At 43.9% G+C, this 24,569-nt stretch overlaps 1 protein-coding gene across 8 annotated transcripts in view; it reads left to right on the forward strand.

The window, feature by feature from the left end:
- LOC132384709 (diacylglycerol kinase beta-like) overlaps positions 1 to 24,569 on the forward strand; it is a 207,430-nt gene that overhangs the window by 99,702 nt on the left and 83,159 nt on the right. The window lies entirely within an intron of this gene.

Below are 24,569 nucleotides of genomic sequence, written 5' to 3' on the forward strand. Positions count from 1 at the left end.
TTAAGGTCTAGTTTTTCATTAGCTTGTCCAGTAACGCCCTGGAGAAGGCCACAGCGAGCTGTTGGTCATGGCGTTCCATAATTTAGACACAGTGACAATGAAGAACAGCAATATATTTACAAATGAAGATGATGTGTACCTTGGAGGGTAACCTAAAGTTGTTGGTGTTCCCCTACACCTACCACCCTTGTCCTTCATGGTGGCAGAGGTAATAGATTTGAGAGACGCTGTTGCAGTAGCCTGGGTGAATAACTGATGTGTGTTTTGTAGATGGTGTGCACTGCAGTCACTGTGTCCCAGTACCCAAGGAAATGTGTCTTTAGCTGTCGATGAAGCAGGTAGTTTTGTCCTGGATGGTGTTGAGTTTCTTGACAGTTCCTGGAACTGCTCTCACCCAGGCAAATGGAGAGTGTCCCATCACACCCCCCGACTCGTGATTTGTAGATGGCAGAAAACCTTTGAGGTGTCAGGTGGTGAGTCACTCACCACAGAACACCCAGCCTCCGACCTCAAGTTCAGGTTTGTACTTATTGGCATTGGCCCACATATACACGGAATGAATACCATGAAAATTGGCTTATTGCAGCAGCAGCATAATACATTACACGATGAGGACCGACATAAGTTAACATAAACTTAACATGGATTACACATAGCTTACATGTGTGCAAAAAATAAGCAACAAAATAAACAACAAGACTGAGAGAGAGAGAGAAAGAGACAGTCCAGAGTATTGTTAGGGTTTTTCAAGTCAGTTCAAGAACCTGAGGGCAGTGGGGAAGAAGTTGCTGTTGGGCCCCTTGTGTTCCTGTGTATTGAAGTTTCCATACAAGGCTGTGATGCAGACAGTCAGGATGCTTTCCACTGTACATTTGTAGAAGATTGTCAGTCTTCAATAACATGCCAATCTCCTTAAACTTTCAAGGAAGTAGATGGTGGCATGCCTTCTTTCTGTTTGCCTCTATATGCTCAACCCAGGATAGACTCTCAAGATGTCGACACCCAGGATACCTTGTATCCACTTTCAGGTTCTGGTCAACCCAGGATGTTGATCCGAGGGATTCTAATCCCACTGAAAGTCGTGAGTAATTGATTAGAAATGGACTTGGCCACTGCCCTGCACTTTGGCAGTGCAAATGTTACTGGTCACTTATCAACCCATGACTGCATGTTGTCCAGATCTTGCTACACAGAGGCACGGACTGCTTCATTTGCTGAGGGCTTGTGAAGTGTGTACATCGTGGCCTAATGATGGCAGGCAGCTGATTGACGAAGCAACTGAAGACAGTTGACACCAGGACACTGTTCTGAGGAACTCCTGCAGTGATGTCCTGGGGCTGGGGTGATTGACCTCTAACAATCACAACCACCATTCTTTCTGTGAAGAAGGACTGCCGTGTTTGGGATGATTTCTCCTTTGATGCCCATTGGCTTCAGATTTACCAGAGCTCCTTGATGCCACATTTGGTTAAATGCTGCTTCACGCTCTATTCATCTCTGGAAGTCAGCTCTTTGGTTTAAGTCTCAAAATTTTCTCCCTCAGTTAAATTCCCAGTCTCCATTGTGCATGGAAAATAATTCCAGCCTCACCAATCCCTTTTCAGCTGCATTGATCTTGGAGTAGGTTAAATGGTCGGCACATCATGGGCCAATGGGCATGAATAAACTCTTCTTGGGCTTCCAGACTATTACAAGTATTGATTTTAACCAACGTTTCAATGACAAACTCTGCCATCTTCATCAGGGATGATGCCTACACATGTCTACTCCAGTGGTATTTATACTGATGTTGTCCATCCCTCCTGATTGGTTTGTCCTCATCAATCAGGTTTCCGCTGTCCCACCTTGTTTGCAATTGAATTTCAGTTCTTACTTACAGCAAGACCTTCGTCATTAAAATTCTTTTCCTTTAGTAAGAACTGAAATTCAATTGTAAACACGGTGGGACAGCGGAAACATGATTGGATGAAGACTAACCAATCAGGAGGGACGGATGATGAGGGTATAAATAAAATCGGACTGGACATACCCAAGCATCATCCCTGCTGAAGATGGCAGAGTTTGTCATAGAAATATCATTTAAGATTGATAACTGTACCTGGCTGGAAGTCCGAGAAGAGTTTATTTATCATACATACCGGAAAAGCACCAGATCCTGTTTCATACACATGAATCTTCTCTGTACCCTTGCTCAACCAATCGCACTGCACCCTCCCTGTCATGCAGTGACCAGAACTATACAGAGTACACAAACTGTGGTCTAACCAGTGATATATGCAGTTTTAGTGTCACCTCATAAGTATTCACCTGCTTTCTTAAATACTGTATTACCTGTCCTACTGCCTTCAGAGATCTCTGCACAAGATAATTTTTCTCATGAGTGTAATTGGGTGGTGTGGACTTGTTGGGCTGGAAAGGCCTGTTACCATGCTGTATCTTTAAATCTAAATAAAATAAAGATCCTCATTTATCAGGGCAGCACGGGGTACAGAAGCTTGAAATCCCACACAACCAAGTTCAGGTGTACCTTCCATCAACTCTCAGGTTCTTAACTGACCAACACAACCCTAACCGTACCTCAGCAACAGGCCACTATGGACTTCCTTTTGCACTGCCAGGGACTTTTCCTTCTGTGTTTATCCTTACACAAATGTCTTGTTTTGCACAGTCTTTTTTTTAACTTTGAGGTGTATAGTAATTTATGTTCGGTGTGTTGCCTGAACCTATGTGCCTGTGATGCTTTTGCAAGCAAGTTTGTTATTGTACCTGTACCTCACCATATTTGTGCACACATGATGATAAACTCAACTTGACTTGAATTTTTTTGCCCTCGAATGTGTGGTACCTCACATTTCAAAGCCAAGGCCCTAGATGTAAGTTTAAATCACTGATGATCACCATAAAAAGCAAGGGACTGAGCCCCTGAGGTACTCCACAGCATACTTGCCTACAGTTACTAGAAATTCCTTTCAACACTACTCTTTTTCTTCCGCTGATCCAATAAAAATTCAGCTTACCCTCGGATCCTCTGGGGAATCTGCCAATGCAGTTTATCAAAAGCCTTGCTAAAATCCATGTAGATTACATCAGATGTGCTAACTTATCAACCTTCTGAGTTACCTCCTCAAAAGTTCAATTGAATTAGTCAGATGTGACCTTCTTTTAACAGATCCATGCTGACTGACTGTGGTTAACATAGGCCTCTTGAAGTGCTGACTTATGTCATTGCTCAGAATTTTTTCCAATCATCCGCCCACGAGCAATGGTTGGTCAGTGGTTACTCAGTCTATCCTTTACTCCTTTTATAAAATAGGAGCCGTCTTCCATTCCTCCAACACCACACCTCATTGAACCAATGGACTGGACCATACCCTTCAGACAGCCATTAAGACAGAGCCATCTCATAAGAGAGGGTTGTAATTGACAAATAAAACACTTCTTCTTTCATCCAGGTTTCTGAGGGTAGATTCCAGATCATAGTTAAACCTGCTCATGTTTAATAATAATGTTAATACTAAAGATTTAGCGTGTTTTCCTGGTTCAGTGAATAAAGACCTCAGCCAGTGCGTCTGTGGAAGAATCTCCATAGTCAGAGCAGAAGCAGCTGAACTCAGTTTGAGAATCACTTTGCCAATGCATTGTGTGATCCAGGACTCAGTAATGTAGCCAAACTGAGGGCTGGGTGAAAAATGTGGGCTGGATCAGGTTCAAGATGTGGCTTGTACACTGGGTGAGTCAGACCTTTTGAGGAGAGGACAGTCAAGTCCTTTCAGCAAAATCTCCAGTTCCGTAATGCAAAGATACCTTCATGCATTGTGAATAGTCAATGTGACTGTCACACATTGGCCGACACATCAGTGTTAGGGAGTAGAGCTTTACTTTGGCTGTGCATAGATCGGGTGGGGTTACTCAGCTGCGTTTCTGACATGTAGAAACCCTTCACCACAGTTACCGATCTGAGAAATAAATCCCCGTACCCAACATGTAGCACAGAATCTCTATTCATGGTCACAGCTCCCACTTAGGTTGTGGAATGGTGCCACTTTTGTTGCCTGTTTTGAAAGCTATTTCATGGCCATTTGAACTCACAGAGTTATAGAAACAGATCCTTTGAACTACCATGTCAATGCTAACCATCATGCCAGTCTATACCAATTCCACTTGCCTACGTTAATTCCATATCTCCCTATGCACTGCTCATTCAAATACTTTCCAGATGCCTCTAAAATGTTATTACTGTTCCTGCTAGCCCCTCTGGCAGCTCATTCTAGATACCAGCTATACTTTATATGAAAAATATATCCCTCAGGTCACCTTTAAGCCTCTCTCTCACCTTAAAGTCATGCCCTCTGATTTTAGACCCACACATCCTGGAAAACAGACTCTGGCCCTACCCCCTTGAGGTTTCTGTTAATTTTATAGACCTCTATTATGTCACCTCAGAGCCACGTTCACTCCCGGGAAAAATGGCCTATCAAATTTCTCCTTACATCTCAAGATCTCTAGTCCAAGCAACAAATGGTTGTGAATCTTTTCTGCGCCCTCTCTGGATTAATCACATCTTTCCTGTGATGTAGTGACTATACTTCCAAGTCAGCCTATTCAGGATTTTGTACAACTGTAACATGGTGTCCAAACTCTTGTACCCCATTCCTCAGCTGATCAAGGCAAGCGTGTCAAATTTCACTACCCTGTCAACCTGTGACTTCACTTTCTGGGAACTAAGGTCTCTCTGTTCAACACCAGGGCCCTTCCATAACTGGAGCAGAGCGATAGAGCAGTGAAAGAAGTGCATGGAGTAAAGCCAGATCCAATAAATAGAGAGGCTTTGAGGAAAGAGAAGCAGAATAAAGGGTGTAAAGGTAGAAGGGCTAAAGTGTGTGTACTTCAATGCAAGAAGCATCAGGAACAAAGGTGATGAACGGAGAGCTTGGATACATAAATGGAATTATGATGTAGTGGCCATTACAGAGACTTGGCTGGCACCAGGGCAGGAATGGATTCTCAATATTCCTGGATTTCAGTGCTTTAAAAGGGATGGGGGGGGGGGGAAGGAGAGGAGGGGTGGCATTACTGGTCAGGGATACTATTACAGCTGCAGAAAGGGTGGGTAATGTAGCAGGTTCTTCTTTTGAGTCAGTATGGGTCAAAATGACCAGAACTGGACACAGTACTCCAAGTGTGGCCTAACTAGAGTTTTATAGAGCTGCATCATTACATTGTGACTCTTAAACTCTACCCTTCGACTTATGAAAGCTAACACCCCCATAAGCTTTCTTAATCATCGTGGGCAGATGATTGGATTTTGAGTCAGGAACAGGAAGGGAGCAGTTACTCTACTGGGGGTATTCTGTAGGCCCCCTGGTAGCAGCAGAGATACCGAGGAGCAGATTGGGAGGCAGATTTTGGAAAGGTGCAAAAATAACAGGGTTGTTATCATGGGTGACTTTAACTTCCCTAATATTGATTGGCACTTGATTAGTTCCAAGGGCTTAGATGGGGCAGAGTTTGTTAAGTGTGTCCAGGATGGATTCCTGTCACAGTATGTTGACAGACTGACTAGGGGGAATGCCATACTAGATCTAGTATTAGGTAATGAACCGGGTCAGGTCACAGATCTGTCAGTGGGTGAGCATATGGGGAACAGTGACCACTGCTCCCTGGCTTTTAGCATTATCATGGAAAAGGATAGAATCAGAGAGGACAGGAAAATTTTTAATTGGGGAAGGGCAAATTATGAGGCTATGAGGCTACAAGGCGGGTGTGAATTGGGATGATGTTTTTACAGGGAAATGTACTATGGACATGTGGTCGATGTTTAGGGATCTCTTGCAGGATGTTAGGGATAAATTTGTCCTGGTGAGGAAGATAAAGAATGGTAGGGTGAAGGAACCATGGGTGACAAGTGAAGTTGAAAATCTAGTCAGGTGGAAGAAGGCAGCATACACGAGGTTTAGGAAGCAAGGATCAGATGGGTCTATTGAGGAATATAGGGTAGCAAGAAAGGAGCTTAAGAAGGGGCTGAGAAGAGCAAGAAGGGGGCATGAGAAGGCCTTGGCGAGTAGGGTAAAGGAAATCCCCAAGGCATTCTTCAATTATGTGAAGAACAAAAGGATGACAGGAGTGAAGGTAGGACCGATTAGAGATAAAAGTGGGGAGATGTGCCTGGAGGCTGTGGAAGTGAGCGAGGTCCTCAATGAATACTTCTCTTTGGTATTCACCACTGAGAGGGAACTTGATGATGGTGAGGACAATATGAGTGAGGTTGATGTTCTGGAGCATGTTAATATTAAGGGAGAGGAGGTGTTGGAGTTGTTAAAATACATTAGGATGGATAAGTCCCCGGGGCCAGATGTAATATTCCCCAGGCTGCTCCACAAGGCAAGGGAAGAGATTGCTGAACCTCTGGCTAGGATCTTTATGTCCTCGTTGTCCACGGGAATGGTACCAGAGGATTGAAGGGAGGCAAATGTTGTCCCCTTGTTCAAAAAAGGTAGTAGGGATAGTCCGGGTAATTATAGACCAGTGAGCCTTACGTCTGTGGTGGGAAAGTTGTTGGAAAAGATTCTTAGAGATAGGATCTATGGGCATTTAGAGAATCATGGTCTGATCAGGGACAGTCAGCATGGCTTTGTGAAGGGCAGATCGTGCCTACAAGCCTGATAGAGTTCTTTGAGGAGGTGACCAGGCATATAGATGAGGGGAGTGCAGTGGATGTGACCTACATGGATTTTAGTAAGGCATTTGACAAGGTTCCACATGGTAGGCTTATTCAGAAAGTCAGAAGGCATGGGATCCAGGGAAGTTTGGCCAGGTGGATTCAAAATTGGCTTGCCTGCAGAAGGCAGAGGGTCGTGGTGGAGGGAGTACATTCGGATTGGAGGGCTGTGACTAGTGGTGTCCCCCAAGGATCTGTTCCGGGACCTCTACTTTTCGTGATTTTTATTAATGACCTGGATGTGGGGGTAGAAGGGTAGGATGGCAAGTTTGCAGATGACACAAAGGTTGGTGGTGTTGTAGATAGTGTAGAGGATTGTTGAAGATTGCAGAGAGACATTGATAGGATGCAGAAGTGGGCTGAGAAGTGGCAGATGGAGTTCAACCCAGAGAAGTGTGAGGTAGTACAATTTGGAAGAACAAACTCCAAGGCAGAGTACAAAGTAAATGGCAGGATACTTGGTAGTGTGGAGGAGCAGAGGGATCTGGGGGTACATGTCCACAGATCCCTGAAAGTTGCAACACAGGTAGATAGGGTAATTAAGAAAGCTTATGGGGTGTTAGCTTTCATAAGTCGAAGGATAGAGCTTAAGAGTCGCAATGTAATGATGCAGCTCTATAAAACTCTGGTTAGGCCACACTTGGAGTACTGTGTCCAGTTCTGGTCGCCTCAGTATAGGAAGGATGTGGAAGCATTGGAAAGGGTACAGAGGAGATTTACCAGGATGCTGCCTAGTTTAGAGAGTATGGATTATTATCAGAGATTAAGGGAGCTAGGGCTTTACTCTTTGGAGAGAAGGAGGATGAGAGGAGACATGATCGAGGTGTACAAGATATTAAGAGGAATAGACAGAGTGAACAGCCAGCGCCTCTTCCCCAGGGCACCACTGCTCAGTACAAGAGGATATGGCTTTAAGGTAAGGGGAGGGAAGTTCAAGGGGGATATTAGAGGAAGGTTTTTCACTCAGAGAGTGGTTGGTGCGTGGAATGCACTGCCTGAGTCAGTGGTGGAGGCAGATACACTAGTGAAGTTTAAGAGACTACTAGACAGGTATATGGAGGAATTTAAGGTGGGGGGTTATATGGGAGGCAGGGTTTGAAGGTCGGCACAACATTGTGGGCCAAAGGGCCTGTAATGTGCTGTACTATTCTATGTTCTATGTTCTATAACAATAACTGACATATGTGGCTGGTATAAAGGGCATTACTGACTACTCAAGGGAAAGCAGCGTAGACTGTACCAGTGGCATCTCCCTCCCTGATGCTCTAAACAACTTTTATACACGCTTTGAGGCATGCCACAAAAGCTACCCCCACCCACCAGGTGAGCAGACACTGTCTGTCAGATCACCAGACATAAGAAGGACTCTGCAGAGTCAACCCCCGTAAGGCTGCCGGGCCAGACAACATCTCAGGCCTGGTACTCAGGGAGTGTGCACACAGCTGACTGATGTCCTCATGGACGTCTTCAACACTTCACTCACCCAGGCTGCTGTCCCCACACACTTCGAATCAGCCACCATCATCCCTGTACCAAAGAACTAAACGACTACCTCCCAGTGGCACTGACCACTATCATCGTGAAGAGCTTTGAACAGCCGATAATGGCACATATCAAAAACTCCATTCCTGCCCCACTGGACACTCAGCAGCAAAACCGCCGATGGATGCCATAGCATCTGTCCTGCACCTGGCCCTGACACATCTAGAAAACACGGACACTTATGTCTGAATGCTGTTTCTGGATTTCAGTCCAGTATTCAACACTATTGTCCCACAGACCTTGGTGAACAAACTCCTACTCCTCGGTTTAAATACACCTCTGTGTATCTGGGTGTCGGACTTCCTGACAAACAGACCTCAGATAGTTAGGATGCACAACCACTCCTCCCTCTCCATCATCCTGAATATGGGTGTCCCCTGGGCAGTGTGCTGAGCCCACTGCTGTACACTCTGCTCACACATGACTGTATGGCCAAACACTCGAGTAATCACATTGTCAAGTTCACCAGTCACACAACAGTGGTGGGGCTCATCAGCAATAATGATGAGGTGACCTACAAAAAGGAGGTGGAAGAGCTCAAGGCCTGGTGCCAGACAAACGAGCTATCCCTCAATGTCAACAAGACAAAGGAGATGGTAATTGACTTTCAGGAAAACTCGTGGCACTCACACCCTCTTTACATCAGTGACACATCAGTGGAATGCACATCACACACAACCTCTCCTGGTCCCAGAACACATTCTACACAGTCAGGAAAGCTCACCAATGCCTCAACTTTCTGAGGAGGCTGAAGAGAGCTGGACTGTCCACACCAATACTCACTCTTTTGACTAATGTGCAGTAGAGCACAATCTCACAAGCTGCACCACTGTACACAGACAGGTAGGCTCTACCATGGGTAGTTGAAACTGCCCAACACGTCACCAGCACCAGCCTACCTGCCATGAAGGACATATATACAGACAGCTGCTGGAGAAAAGCCAGTAGGATCTCACCCACCCTGCTTATGGACCGTTTGTCCCTCTCCCATCAGGTAGGAGACTATGTACCATCAATGGCAGGACCACCAGACTCAAAAACAGTTCCTTTCGTCAAGCAGTAAGGTAGAACAATACCTCCACCCAGTAACCCACCCCACCACAACTACTATATCATTTCCTGTCAGATCACCTTATGTACAGACACTCCTGTACTTAGTGTCACTTTATGTACATACAATCAATCTATGTATGCAAGCTATCTTATATATTTATATTTATTGTCTTTTTTTATTATTATGTTTCTTTTTGCGCTGAATTGGATATGGAGTAACATTTATTTTGTTCTCCTTTACACTTATGTACTGGAAATGGCATTGAACAATCTTGAATCTTGAAACCACTGCACGTGTCCTACCCTGGTTTGGGTGGTTACTTTTGTAAATACTCCTGATTTATTGTTCATCAAAGCCTTGTGGAGCGCATGTTGGGAGCTTTGTCAGTAGCATTAGAGGTGTTATAGGGTCAGCCACTTCGCAGCAATCTCCTCCTGATATTCGGCCTTAAACTGAGCTGAGGAATATTCCACTGGGATTTCTACCGCTGCTGGAAAACCCAAAAGTTTTGGGAAAATAGTAAAGTTTCTAGAAAAATATAAGACCCAAAAGATTAAAATATATTGGCTTTAATCATGCCTGGAAAAGGATAGAAATAAAAGTAGAGAATGCTGAAAACACTTGTCAGGTCATGCAGCATCTGGGGAGAGAGAAATAGAATTAGCATTTCAGATCAAAGGCCCTTCTCTGTGGAAAGAGAAACAGAGTTCTTGTTTCAAAAAACACTGAGGATTTTAAAAAAACGGTTTCACAGGTTGGGATATTGCAAAGTCTTGCTTTAACTCCTTGGTGCACTGGTGGGAAACAGTCAAGGTAAACATCATAAGGTACTGAAGGGTTTACAACCCGAAATATTAACTCTATTTCTCTCACCACAGAAGCTGCCTGACCTGCTGAGTGTTCCTAGAATTTTCTGTTGGAGCCTTTGATTTTCATTTGCTGAAGTCTTCTGGCAGGTTATTGCTCCAGATTCCAGCATCTGCAGTCTCTGGTGTCCCTTTTGGGCTGAAGAGTCTGGTTTGGGGTTAGTCTGTCTGCTTTGTGGTGCCCTGTCTGTGGGTTTGAGGTGGACAGGATTGAGTAGAGGGGAAAAAGCTCTGAGTAAGTCAGCCCTCCTTCATCCGACTGGGAGAGTTTCTACAGATAATGCCTAGCTCATTTATTGCAACACTAAAGCAGACTATTCATGGGAGCACCATACCAGCTCCCACCAATCCCATTTTCATCTACCTATTTCCCCTGTAGTCCTGGAAATTATTCCCTCACACATGGCCATTTTCTCTTAAACAGTAGGGCAATTTACAGAGGTCAGCTAGCCTACCAGCAATCCTTTGGGGTACAGGAGGAAACCAGAGTACCTGGACAGGAAACCCAAATGGTTCAAAGGTTCAAAGGTCAAATTTAATGTCAGAGAAATGTATAAAATATACATCCTGAAATGCTTTTTCTTCACAAACATCCACGAAACCAGAGGTGTGCCCCCAAAGAATGAACAACAGTTAAATGTGAGAACCCCAAAGTCCCCCCAGCTCCCCCCTCCCCGTGTGTAAGCTTCAGTGAGCAACAATCCCCCTCCCCCCACCAGCAAAACAAAAAACGCACCCACCACCGTGCACAAGCATGAGCTAAGTGATAGCAAAGACACCAAAGCTACCCCAAAGGTTTCACATTTCATCCAACATTCGACAACCCACAGCTTCTCTCTCTCTCCCTGGCCATGGAGAGGGAGGTGTCTCCCATTTGCACAGTGAGTAGGAGACATAATAACAACCCGCTGATTTACGATGTTAAAAGTCCATTTCATCGCTTTTTTGAGTTCTGTGTCCAAAGATCACAAAGATCTCGGGTCTTCGGGCCCACAGCGAAAGATTTTCCGGCCTGCCCGACAACACACAAGTCTCCTGCCGTGACACCAACCCTCGATCCGCCTGTATCCAGAGTCCCGAGATCTTGGGCTTCCAAACATGATCGAGACTCTCAGGCCAAACCCTTGGCGTGTCGAATAATGCCCAGTCGTGGAACCCCGAGAGCGGGTCCCATTCCCACAAAGAACCATAGTCAGCGTCTAACTCCAGGTCAGGGCCTTCAAAAGAATCCTGAAAGGGAAAAATAGAGATATTTAAGGTGGAAATAGAGCTGTTTCCGAAGATGCAAGCAAAGGAGTCGCTGTTAGGGAAAACATGCAAACTCCACACAGACAGGGACCAAGGACAGGATTGGACCCAGGTCTCTGGCACTATGAGCCAGCAGCTCTACCCACTGTGCTGCCCTTTGAGGAATCAAGAATGGTAGATGAGGCATGTGGTGGGGTGTGGGTTGCTGAATGGGATAATATAAGATGTGATGAGTTAATATATAAAGGTAATATGATCAGAAAATAGTGGGAGCTGACATCAGGCCTGACACTGCCAGCTCCATCCACCCGGCATGGGAGTGGTGAAAGTGTTGGACTTTGATCATACTCCAAAAGCACATTCCCTCCCAAACTTGGTGATCCCTACCAACAATCAGGCCAAAGGCAGCGAGCACAGAGGAACACAACCACCTGCAGGTTCCCCTCCGAGACAAGCACCATCCTGACTTGGGGATCACTGTTCCTTCACCCTCACTGGGTCTAAGTCCTGGCACTCCCTCCCCAACAGCACTGGGGGTACACATTCATCAGAATGACTGTAGGCATTTCTGAATGCAGCTCACCCCCACCTCCTCATAGAGTACTACAGCACAGAAACAGGCCATTTGACCTATCTAGTCCACGCCAAACTATTATTCTGCCTAGTCCGATCGGGCTACACCTGGACCATAGCCCTCTATACCCGTGCACTATACCATGTACCATCTGAATGGTGTCACGTTAGGAAAAGAGGAAGTACAACGAGATCTAGGTGTTCTTGTACATCAGTCAATGAAAGTAAGCTTGCAGGTACAGCAGGCAGTGAAGAAAACTAATGGTATGTTGGCCTTCGTAACAAGGGGAGTTGAGTATAGGAGCAAAGAGGTCCTTCTGCAGTTGTACAGGGCCGTGGTGAGACCACGCCTGGAGTATTGTGTTCAGTTTTGGTCTCCAAATTTGAGGAAGGACATTCTTGCTATTGAGGGACTACAGCGTAGGTTCACGAGGTGAATTCCTGGGACGGTGGGACTGTCATATGTTGAAAGATTGGAGTGACTGGGCTTGTATACACTGGAATTTAGAAGGATGAGAGGGGATCTGATTGAAACATATAAGATTATTAAGGGATTGGACACGCTAGAGGCAGGAAACATGTTCCTGACGTTGGGGGAGTCCAGAACCAGAGGCCACAGTTTAAGAATAAGGGGTAGGCCATTTAGAACAGAGTTGAGGAAACTTTTTCACCCAGAGAGTTGTGGATCTGTGGAATGCTCTGCCTCAGAAGGCAGTGGAGGCCAATTCTCTGGATGCTTTCAAGAAAGAGTTAGATAGAGCTCTTAAAGATAGCAGAGTCAAGGGATATGGGGAGAAGGCAAGAACAGGGTACTGATTGTGGATGATCAGCCATGACCACAGTGAATGGCGGTGCTGGCTCGAAGGGCCAAATGGCCTACTCCCGCACCTATTGTCTATTGTACCCTCTGTACCCCTCCCATCCATGTACTTAGTCAAACTTCTCTAAAATGTTACCATTGACCCCACATCCACCACTTGCACTGGAAGCTCACCACCCGCTGTGTGAAGAAATTCCCCCTCAGGTTCCCCTTAAACATTTCATCTTTCACCCTTAACCCATGACTTCTAGCTCTAGTCTCAACCTACCTCAGTGGAAAAAGCCTGCCTGCATTTATCCTATCTATACTCCTCATATTTTTTCAAGGGACATTTAGGGATGGGCAATAAATGCTGGCCTTGCCAGTGGTACCCAGAACAGAATAAAATTAATAGAAATAAAACATTAAGCTGCCTTTAAAAAATACTGCAGATACTGGAAGTCTGAAATAAAAACAGAAAATGCTGGGAACATTCAGTAGGTCAGGGAGCTTCTGTGAAGAGAGAAACAAGGTTAACATTTGTGGTCAGAGACGATCTTAGCCATAGAAAGAGCTCTAGCAAAGGGACCTTGACGTGAACTATTAACTCTGTTCCTCTCTATACAGACACTGCCTAACCTGCTGAGTGTTCCCAACATTGTCTGTTTTCATTAAACTGCCTTTTCTCACCACTAATTCTGTCAAACCTGCTGTGAGATTTGAGCTTGGATGTCTTTCTCTCAACGTTTCCACATTTCCCTTTATTTAGAAGCAGAACCTTGAAGCCGCTTTAAAACTTGTTCCTCCAAAGCTGGAGGCTGCACAGCTTGGCAGCGTGCATTCCTGTACATTCCCGCTGAGGTGTCTTTCAGAGCTGGCAGACGGCTGGCAAGGCAGGGAAGTGCACAGCCCCAGCAGAATCCTCAGAATAGGCCCTGGAATGGTTGCAGATCACTTGCATCCAACCTCCTTTGCACCTTTCTCCAAAGCCTCCTCATCCTTCTTGTAAAAGGGTGACCAGAATTGGCTGTGGATGGAAGACTGTGGGTTCACAATTATGAATAGGTAACTAAAGGGAAGGAGACTAAAGAGAAGTAGAGCCAGGGGAGGTACAGAAAATGAGTGAAACAGTTCCCTGGGGGTAATTACCAATTCAAGGCTGCAACAGAAACTGTGGAACGGCCTGAGGAAAAACAAATCCAACAAGGGAGACAGCACTGGTAAAACAAACAAAATTAGCTGTGTCCGTTCTGGGACCTGATTTGAGGATTTCAAACGCATGTATTTGTCGAACAATATTCCAGCACTACAAGGGATGTTCTGGTAGGCGACCAGATCCTTTGTGCAAGAGCTAACCAACTCTCATGGTGGTAAGTGCTTGCTGCCACCTTTCTGCCGGTTTGAATCTCGTGCACCAAACACAAATTCCAGAAAGGGTGACATTCTCATAAATAGGTCAGTGAAAGACATGTCAGCTGAAAATAAGGCTTTCCTGATAGCATCATTTTGTAACTAACCTCAACTTTTTTTCTCTGGTAAAGCGACATTGATAATATCACAACACAGACAAGCTTTTCTTGTTGTTAGGTGAGATCTCTTTGATATGAATGATGTTTTGACAAACCAAGCCAAACCAATAAATCTGCTTACATCTCTCCCCAACTTGCACACTCCCAGGCACTGTTACTGACATCTTGTCAGGAGCTTTACTTGCAATCAATATCACCGCCCTTGTAAATGAGGTCACTGCAATGCTGCACCTGTAATGTTAGATCATAGATCCCTGTTTCAGATGCACCTGCAGGCCCACAAACCATTAGAGCTACAGAGTCAATAGAATGAGTCTCCATATCATCTGGGGCAACTGAAGTTTTTGCAAATTAAGTATCAGCAAGAATGAAGCCAGTTTCAAGTGCCCACTACTCTGTCAGCTTTTTCATGCTAAAACTCCAATTCATACCTTTGTCACATTTAGAATTGACTTTTAGGCAACTTTCCCCTGGCTGTCCTCATTCAATTTACCTTCCATAAACTTTAGGCCATATATTACTCAGTTGCTAACTTGTACTGTCTTGTTCACTGACCCACATTGGCTTGGTTTTAAAGTTCTTATCTTAGTATTAAGTCCCACCTCTCTGTCTTGCATCTCCTCCAAACGTGTGCCATTCAAGGTACTGTACACCTGCAAATCCAGATAACTGCTGTGGCTGAAGCCCAAAATTCTTGAATTCAGAAATAAAAATTTGAAATTCTTGGACTGATCAGCAGATCAGGCAGCATCTGTGGTGGGAGAACCAGAATTCGTTTTTTTCAGATCAAAAACCTTACATCAGAAGGGCCTGGAATTCCTTCTCTAAACCTCTCTAACTCTTATACTTATCTTAAGGCATTCATTAAATTCTTCATTTTGATCATCCCACCTTCTGCAGTTTAGTGTAAATTTGTCAACAATAAAGATAGAAACAGTGCACTATATAAATGGACAGTATTTTTGCTGTTGCAGATCCACAGAAATATGGGATTATAGAGCTGTAGACTCCACCACTAGAACCATTAGACCCAGTGATTCATAGAAGCATGTGACCCATAGGACCAATTGACCTGCAGAACCATAGACTTGCAGAATAATGGGTGTATAGACCCATAGAATCACAACCTCATCAAATTGTACACTTGCAGGTCTATAGAGCCATTGACTATGGAAATGTAGACCCAGTGTCCCAGCAATTCTAGGAGCCATTTTCTAGTAGCTTACAAACCCATGGCAATATCCACTCATAGGTTTGCTAACCTTTGACCTGAAGAACCAGAGACACAGTGGCTTTGGACTGACAGAGCAGTAGATGCACAGCCATGCAACTCATTGACACACAGAGTATGGATTTATGGACAAGAACATGACCACAAGAAAACTGGAGTAGAGTAGCTCACTCTGCCCCTGACATTCACCATGAATATGATTGATATGTCCATGGCCTCAGCACCTCTCCGGTGCCAGTTATGCATAGTCCTCAATTCACCGACCTTTGAAGCATTTATATCCCTCCTCTTCAAATATCTCCAGTGTTTGACCCTCAGCAACCTTCCAGGGAACAGAATTCCAGAGATTTGGCACTCGCTGTGCAAAGAAGTTCCTACCCACCTCACTTTTTAATGACAAACCCTTAAATTGTAGACCTAATGATCTGAAAAACATCACCCTCAGAGGAAAAGGAGCATAGAACCATTGAACTATGCATCTCTGGTATTAAGACCACAGAAACATCAAACTGCAAACTTACAGAGCCATTGTCCTATAGCCTAGAGAGCAACAGAACCATGATCCCTTAAACAGACCCGTTTCTCCAATGATGCAGAGCTTCATGGAGCCACAGACTCAGCGACCTGTAGACACAAAGAACCCTGGATCCTTGGACTGTATGCAATAGACATATAGAATCAAGGACCAGTTATCCATAAACTGTTGTCCCATATCACCAATGACCCATAGCCACAGGCCCATATACAGAATCACAGGCAAATATAAATAAACATCAATCCATTGAACCATACGTGTGACCCAAGTCTCATGGGATCATAGTCTGACAGACCCATGGAAACATATGTTCATGGAAACACAAAAATATAGAATTATAGACCCATGGCAGAATAAATCCACATAACCTTAGTTTCATAGACACATAGACCCATTGACTACAGGCCAATGATTTAAAGTCTAGGCCAATAGGCTATTGCATCATGGTACATAGAGTTATATACTATTGATCTATGCTCATAGACTATAGACTAATAAACTATTGACCTGTAGTCTATAGATTATAGATCCACAGGCTATTGAGCTAGGATCCAGAAGTTATGGTCCCACGGACTATAACCTCATGGTCGATACATGATAGCCCTGTAACCTACGGACCCATAGAATTATAGACCCACTGATCTTCTTTCCAGGCATTCCTTGGGATTCAAGGATGACATGCTTTCACTCTGGTTTGATAATCCTGAAGTGGTTGACCAAACCCCAAACTCCTTCACAAATAGGGAAGAGGTGCCTTGCAGGGTGATGGGTTGTTACTCTCCATGCCTTGTGGTGCACTGGGTGGCAATTGCCATTTCCTTTAGCATTTTTGTCTGTTTTTTACGAGACCGAGTTGCTCACTCGATGCTCAACCCAGCACAGATGGAAAGTGTGCAAGAAGCTGGCCAGATTTGAAGCCGGGACCACTCGCCTCAGCATCCAGTGCAGATGTCACTACACCACTGGCCAGTTAAGGGTGGTGGGTGGCTAGTTTGTAAGGTGGTGCACTCTGTCATCTCCCTCACAGGGTATCTGTGTGCTCCTGATGCACAGACCCAAGGTTCTGAATGCAACTTCTCTGTCATGAGTGAGTATGGTCAGAGATCTCCAGGAGTCAGTGGGGATATTGCATTTCTTCAAGGAATCTTTGGGACATCTTTGAATATTTCTTGTGTCTACCTCATGAGAGCAGAATTCTGAGTAGAGTATCTGTTTCTTAGTTTTTTGCTGCTGTAGCCCATCCACTTCAAGATTGAATGTGTTGTGTGTTGAAAGATGCTCTTCTGCACACCACTGTTGTAACACGTGATTATTTGAGTTACAGTTGCCTTCCTGTCAACTTGAACCAGTCTGGCCATTTTTCTCTGACCTCTCTCAATAACCAGGTGTTTTCGCCAACACAGAACTGCTGCTCACTGGATTTTTTTTTGTTTTTCGCACCATTATCTGTAAGCTCTAGAGACTGTTCTGCATTTAAGTCCCAAGAAATCAGCCATTTCTGAGATGCTTGAACCACTCTGTCTGATACCAACAATCATTCCACAGTCACTTTGATCACATTTCTTCCCCATCTGATGTTTGGTCTGAACAACAACTGAGCCTCTGACCACATCTGCAGGCTCTTATGCATTGAGTTGCTGCCACTTGATTGGCTGCTTAGATATTCATATTAATAAGCTGGTGTACTGGTGTACCTAACAAATTGGCCACTGAGTGTATATCCATCGATTACAGATCCATTATAGACCCATGGAACCAAGGACTTCATAGAGAGATCCATAGAGAGATAGAACCATAGATCCTGGTCTTTACACTATGGAGTCACAGGCTGTGGACTCATAGAATAATAGACTATAACCTGATTACTCCAGGTTCAAAGAATATAGACTTACAGATTATAAACTCGGTTCAAAGTCTGTGCACCCACGACAATAGACCCATAGCATCAAATAACTATATACTGTAGCTCTAGAATATAGAACCATAGACTATAAACCCATAGATCAATAGACTAATGATCCACGGATTAGAGACCCATAGATCCATAGACAATTGGTCTATAAAACTATAGGCCCACAGACCAAAGATCCATAGAACCATCAATCCATTGGCCAAAGATTGTAGACCCACAGAACCATGGAACAACTAATCCATTGGTCCCACATATCCAGGGACCCCGAGACGCTCTTCTGTGGGTCTATTGATACACAGGACTAAATATTTATGGTGTCACATGGTACCATAAAGATTTAGTCCCATGTATCAATAGACCCACAGAAGCATATATTCTGTGACCAAATTACTTATTTACCCACCAACCTATAATCTAGTGACCCAACGATTCACAAACCCATAACAACAAGAAACATAGACTAATGGATAAATTTATAGCCTCATAGATCACAGACCCTTGGATCCTTAGACTCATGAGGATTTTAGCACCTGTAACTAGAAACAGATTAATAGAACAATAGACCTATTGACACACATAAGCACAGAAACAAAAATCCGTCATAGATTCATAACCCATTGAATCAGATATCTATTTACACCTATCCCCACAGAACTATAAAATAATAAACTTATAAATTCATGGTCTGATATAACCATGGGCAGACCCAGAGAACCCCAGGTACATGGAACATTTCACACACACACACACACACACTACTATCAATTCATACTTGCACATAATCAATGATTCTTTGAACCACAAACCAGTAGATTTATAGAATGAAGGACCCATACACTCATAGACCTCCTCCCCCATGGATGGATAGATCCAGAGGGCCATTAACCCGTACATTGCTAGACAGGTAGATTTACAGACCCGTTGCTTAAAAGGCCCATACGTCCATATTTACACACATATTTATGGTTTCCCTGAACTGTGGGTATTTTGTTTGATTTAACCATTTAGAAAGAAATGTAAGCCAGTTTCACCCCTGTTCATTGGTTTACACACATGGATAAATCTGTAGGTCCACAGGTGTGTAAATGGTTAAATCACTAACTTAATTGTACTAATTGTATCAGATACTTTCTTGTTGGTATACTGGCCCAGATAGTAATGGCTAACTTTCTTATCTGCCTGCAGACTCACATACACATATGCCCTTGGACTATCAAACAAAATACCCACAGTTCAGGGAAACTATACAATTATGGTATATACCATACCAATCCATTCAATGGATACCTATCATCCCAAAGAAATGTAAAAACACAGATGAATGAATCTTTCTGTGGGAGTAAGATTCTTCATTTCTACAGATTCATTCCAAAAACTGACTCATTCACCCATTGACAAATAAACTAATAGATCGGTAGAACTGTGCATAGACACATCGATTCTAAAGAATCATAAAATGGTATTTCCAAAAAACAATAGACCCATAGATCCAAATACCCACACCAATAGAACTGCAGGCAAATAGAACCATAAAATGATAGTAAGTAGCAATAAGACCATAGAATCATAGATTATAGCATCATAGAACATAGTTATAGAACTATAGTGCATTTAAGCATAAAATAATAGGCCCGTAGAACATAGAGCAATGGACCTATACATTATAAAGCCACCATTACAAATACAATAGACAAAATGATGTAATTCTATAGAATAACAACACACACAAAATGCTGGTGGAACACAGCTGGCCAGGCAGCATCTATAGGAAGAAGCGCTGTCGGCTTTTCGGGCCGAGACCCTTCCTGACGAAGGGTCCTATTAATAGGGAGAAATCCTATTAGTCCCATTTCCCCTGCTTCTTACTTCCCTCTGACCCTGCATTGTACTTGACTCAGGTAAATCCAGGAATACTTCGAAAACTGTCCAGCATTTGTCAAGGGCAGAACCAGTAGAGCCCCTTCAGGACCAGCTGGGGCTCTATCAGAGCTTTACTGAAAGGTCTGGCAGGGACTGCCCTCTGCTAGCATGCTTGGATGATCAAGCAGCTGACAGTGCTTCAATAGAGCTTTGTACATGTCCCCTTGGTGAAGCAGGGTGTTGGTTTTGAAAAATCTGTGTTCTAAGCCATTCCTGAAGAGGAGGACTCTGTTGAAGCTAGCTTTCCGTTGAAGTTATTTTTTCACAGATACACCACAGAAAGCATCCTATATGGACGCATCACAATTTGTATGGCAACTGCCACAAGAAACTCAAGAAAAGAGTTGTGAACAGAGCCCAGCCCACCACACAAACTAGCCTCCCCTCCCCTCCCCTGTATACTTTATGCTGCCTTGGGAGAGCAGCCAACATAATCAAGGACCCCCTCCCACCTGGGTGTTCTCTCTTCTCACTCTCCCATTGGGCAGAAGATACAAAAAACCTAAAAGCATTTACCACCAGACTCGAGGGCAGCTTCTGTCCCACTATTATACAACTCTTGATCAGCTCTCCCGTACAATAAAAGTCAACTCTTGATCTACCTCTCTCAATTTATCTCATTGTGGCCCTTGCACTTTACCATCAGCCCACACGGCACTTTCTCTGTAACAGTCACACTGTAATCTACATTCTGTTCTCCTTCTGTACTAGCTCAATGTACTGATGTACGGAATGATCTGCTCAGCTGGCCTGTAATACAAAAGCTTTTGACTGCATCTCAATACACATGACAGCAATCAACCAATAACCACTAATCGTTCTTTCCCAACTCCCTCATTACCAAATGCATGTTTCTTTCTGACCCACAAAGGAAGTTCCATTTGGTCTGTGCACCACAGATAGTAAAAGGTCAATATCAACAATGAAATTCAGTATTTTCTTCAGGGTTCCTGCACAGCCTTTGGTTGACAAATGGAAAGTGTGTTTGAAGATCAAGACCTCATCAAATGTAATGTCATGGTCTACCAGGTAGCAGTAACTGACTTGAACTGGGCTATCTACATCAGGCATCCCAAGGCACTGGAGAGGTAACCCCAATCCTAACCCCACAAAATCTTCAAAATCCCATGGTAAGATAAGTGAACTGCCATCAGTGACCTCTCCCTGCTAATGTCCCCACCATCAAGCTTCGAATCGTGCACAACCATCTCCACATTGTCCATGTGCTCAACACTGGTCTCCTGTATGGGGCAATCTGATTGATGTTCTATCACCACAAGAAATTTCCAGGAGGACAGTGAAAGTAGAACTTGTGGGTATCCCTAGCATGTGTCTGCTCCAAGTGGATAAGGAGAAAGAAACAAGTGCAAAACAAGCCACCCTTGACCCAAAGAGACTGACAAAAGTATGAAGGCAAAACCTAAAGTATGAACTTGCCTTTTTTTTTGCAAATGCTGTCTCACCCATAGTGCTTTCCAACAAGTCCTGGCTTTGCTTTAGTTTTCTGCACTTGTATTTTTGCTTCCTAAAACTTCTGCTTCTCTTCATCGCACCATTTGCATTCACAGTTCTAAAAACAGCACTGGGGGGACAAAAATAAACAGTGCGCCCAACTGTAAATTGTGCACAAGCTCCCTGAACAGTTTGATTTCTATTAACAAGAGGCATTAGTATTTGCAGCAGCTCTTTGCTAATAAGACAAAGTTTATCTCCTCTGCAGCTTTGGGATCAAATTCCACCTGCATGTGGCGACCCATGGGTATTCAGTGAGTCAGGACTGTTCCTGACTCTGGCTTGCCCCCTTGTGTGTGATAGCTGAATTGACTCATCAGACGTGAAAAGCAAGTTTTGCTCAAATTGGAGACACAGGGGATTTTGCTGATGCTGTAAATCATGAGCCGGAGGAACTCAGGAACTCAGGCGGCATCTATAGAGGGAAATGAGCCAAAACCCTCTCCTAGCCTGAAATGTCAACTGTTCATTTCTCTTCATAGATGCAGCCTGACCTGCTGAGTTCCTCCAGCATTTTACAAGTTTAGCTCAAGTCAGCCACACTCAACACCGGCTCCCGGGAGACCAGCTGCAGCTTGTCTTAAAGCTTTCAGAGCCAAATCTATTCCCTTTTTCAGGGGTGCGGGATGTTTGAGCACAAATTCCTTATTCCACAGCGCTACATAATATTTAGGGCATTGAGTACAGGAGTTGGGACATAAAGTTGCAGTTGTACAAGTCATTGCTGAAACTGCACAGAGCATAGTGTACAGTTTGGTCACCCTGTCACAGGAAAGATGTGGTGAAAGTGGAAAGAGTACAGGAAAAGATTTATGAATATATTGACAGGACGAGAGAGTCTAAGTAATAGGGAGAGGTTGTCCAGGCTAGGACATTATTCCTTGGACTGTAAGAGAATGAGGAGCAATCTTATCATTAAGTACTTCTATGAGAGGCATAAATGAGATGGATGGTTACAGTCTTTTCCCCAGGGCAGGAGAGTCCAAATCAATGGGGTATAGATTTAGGGTGAGAGGGAATTGCTTTAAAAGAGACCTGAGGGGCAACTTCGTCATGCAGAAGGTGATGAGTATATGGATTGAGGCGCCAGAGGAAATGGTTGAGGCAGATTCAATAACACTTGGATAGATATGTGGATTTACAAGGCTTAGGGGGAGATGAGCCAAATGCAGGAAATAGGGACTAGCTCCATGGAAAATATGGTCAGCAGGAATTGATTGTGCAGAAGGGCCAGTATCAACGCTGTATTGTTTTCTGACTCTATGATTCCATAAACCTTCTGGGGACGGGCTTTTTTACTCAGTAAGAGTCAAGTTAGTTTTGAAGCTTGCTCAAATTTCCAAAATGGGTAGCTGAAACAAGGAAGAAAATACAAGATAATATAAGCCTCAACATTTTGGAGAAAAGATTCAGAAATGCCAGGGAAACAAGATAAGAGTAAAGGAGACACAAAAGACTGCAGACGCTGTAATCTAGAGCAATACACACAAAATGCTGGAGGAACTCAGAGAGTCAAACAACATCTATGGAGGGAAATGGACAGTCGATATTTGAAGTGAAGGCCCTTAATTTAGACCTGTCCATTTCCCTCCATAGATGTTGTCTGATGCTCTGAGTTCCTCCAGCATTTTGTGTGTAAGACCATTAGACACAGGAGCATATTCAGGCCATTTGAACAATCAAGTCTACTTCACCATTCTGTAATGGATGATTTATTATCCCTCTCAGCCCCATTCTCCTGCCTTCGCCCCATAAACTTTGACACCCTCATTAATCAAGAACCTATAAATATGCCCAATGACTTGGCCTGCACAGGTATCTGTGGCAATAAATTCCACAGGTGCACCTCCCTCTGGCTAAAGAAGTTCCTCTTCATCTCTGTTCTAAAGGGATGTCCCTCTATTCTAAGGCTTGCCCTCTGGTCCTAGACTCTCTCATTATAGGAAACATCCTCTCCACATCCACTCTATCTGGGCCTTTCAACCGTCATTTTAATGAAATCCCTCCTCATTCTTCTAAACTCCAGCAAATACAGGACCACAGCCATCAAATGGTCCTCAAACATTAACCCTTCCATTCCCGGGATCATTCTTATGCACCTCCTCTGGAATGTCACCAATACCAGCACATATTTTCCGAGAGATAAGGGGTCCAAAACTGCTCACAATGTTCCAAGTGTAGCCTGACCAATGCCATATAAAGCCTCAGCTTTACATCCTAGTTGATATATTCTAATCCTCTTGGAAAGAATGCTAACATTGCATTTGCCTTCCTTACCACTGACTCAACCTGCAAATTAACATTTAAGGAACCCTGCACAAGGACTCCCAAGTCCCTTTGCATCTCTGAATTCTGAATTTGCTCCCTGGTTAGAAAATATTCTATGCTTTGTTTCTTCTATCAAAGTGCATAACCATAAGACCATAGGACATAGGAGCAGAATTAGGCCATCTGGCCCATTGAGTCTGCTCTGCCATTCAATCATGGCTGATCTTTTTTAATCTCCTTCTCTACCCCAGTTCCCGGCCTTTTCCTCATAACCTTTAATGCCATGTCCAATCAAGAACCTAGATGACCGTGCACTTCCCTACACTATATTCCATTTGCCCCTTATTTTCCCAGTTCTCCTAATCTAAGTGTTTCTTGCAGACTCCCTGTTTCCTCAGCACTACCTACCCCTCCACCTGGCCACAAAGCCATCAATTCCATCATCCAAATCATTGACATATGACATGAAAAGAAGGGGTCCCAATTCCAACTCCTGCCAAACACCACTAGTTAGTGGCAGCCCACCAGAAAAGGTCCCCTTTATTCCCACTCTTTGCCTCATGCCAGTTAGCCAATTTTCTATCCATGCTAGTATTTTTCCTGTAATATTGTGGTCTCTTATCTTGTTTATCAGATATCCTGCCTTCGTTTGAAGGTAGGAAGAAAAGTAATATTCAGCTAGATGTTAAGATTTGACAGAGAAAAAGTAAATGGGAACACAAGAAAATTTACAAGGATGTTGCTGGGACTTGAGCTATAGGGAAAGTTTGAATTGGTTAATACTCTATTCCCTGGAGCATAGGAGAATGAGGGGAGATTCGATCAAGGAACACAAGATTATGAGCAGTATGGATAGGGTAAA

Source organism: Hypanus sabinus, chromosome X1 (assembly GCF_030144855.1).
Source record: "Hypanus sabinus isolate sHypSab1 chromosome X1, sHypSab1.hap1, whole genome shotgun sequence".
Classification (NCBI taxonomy): Eukaryota; Metazoa; Chordata; class Chondrichthyes; order Myliobatiformes; family Dasyatidae; genus Hypanus; species Hypanus sabinus.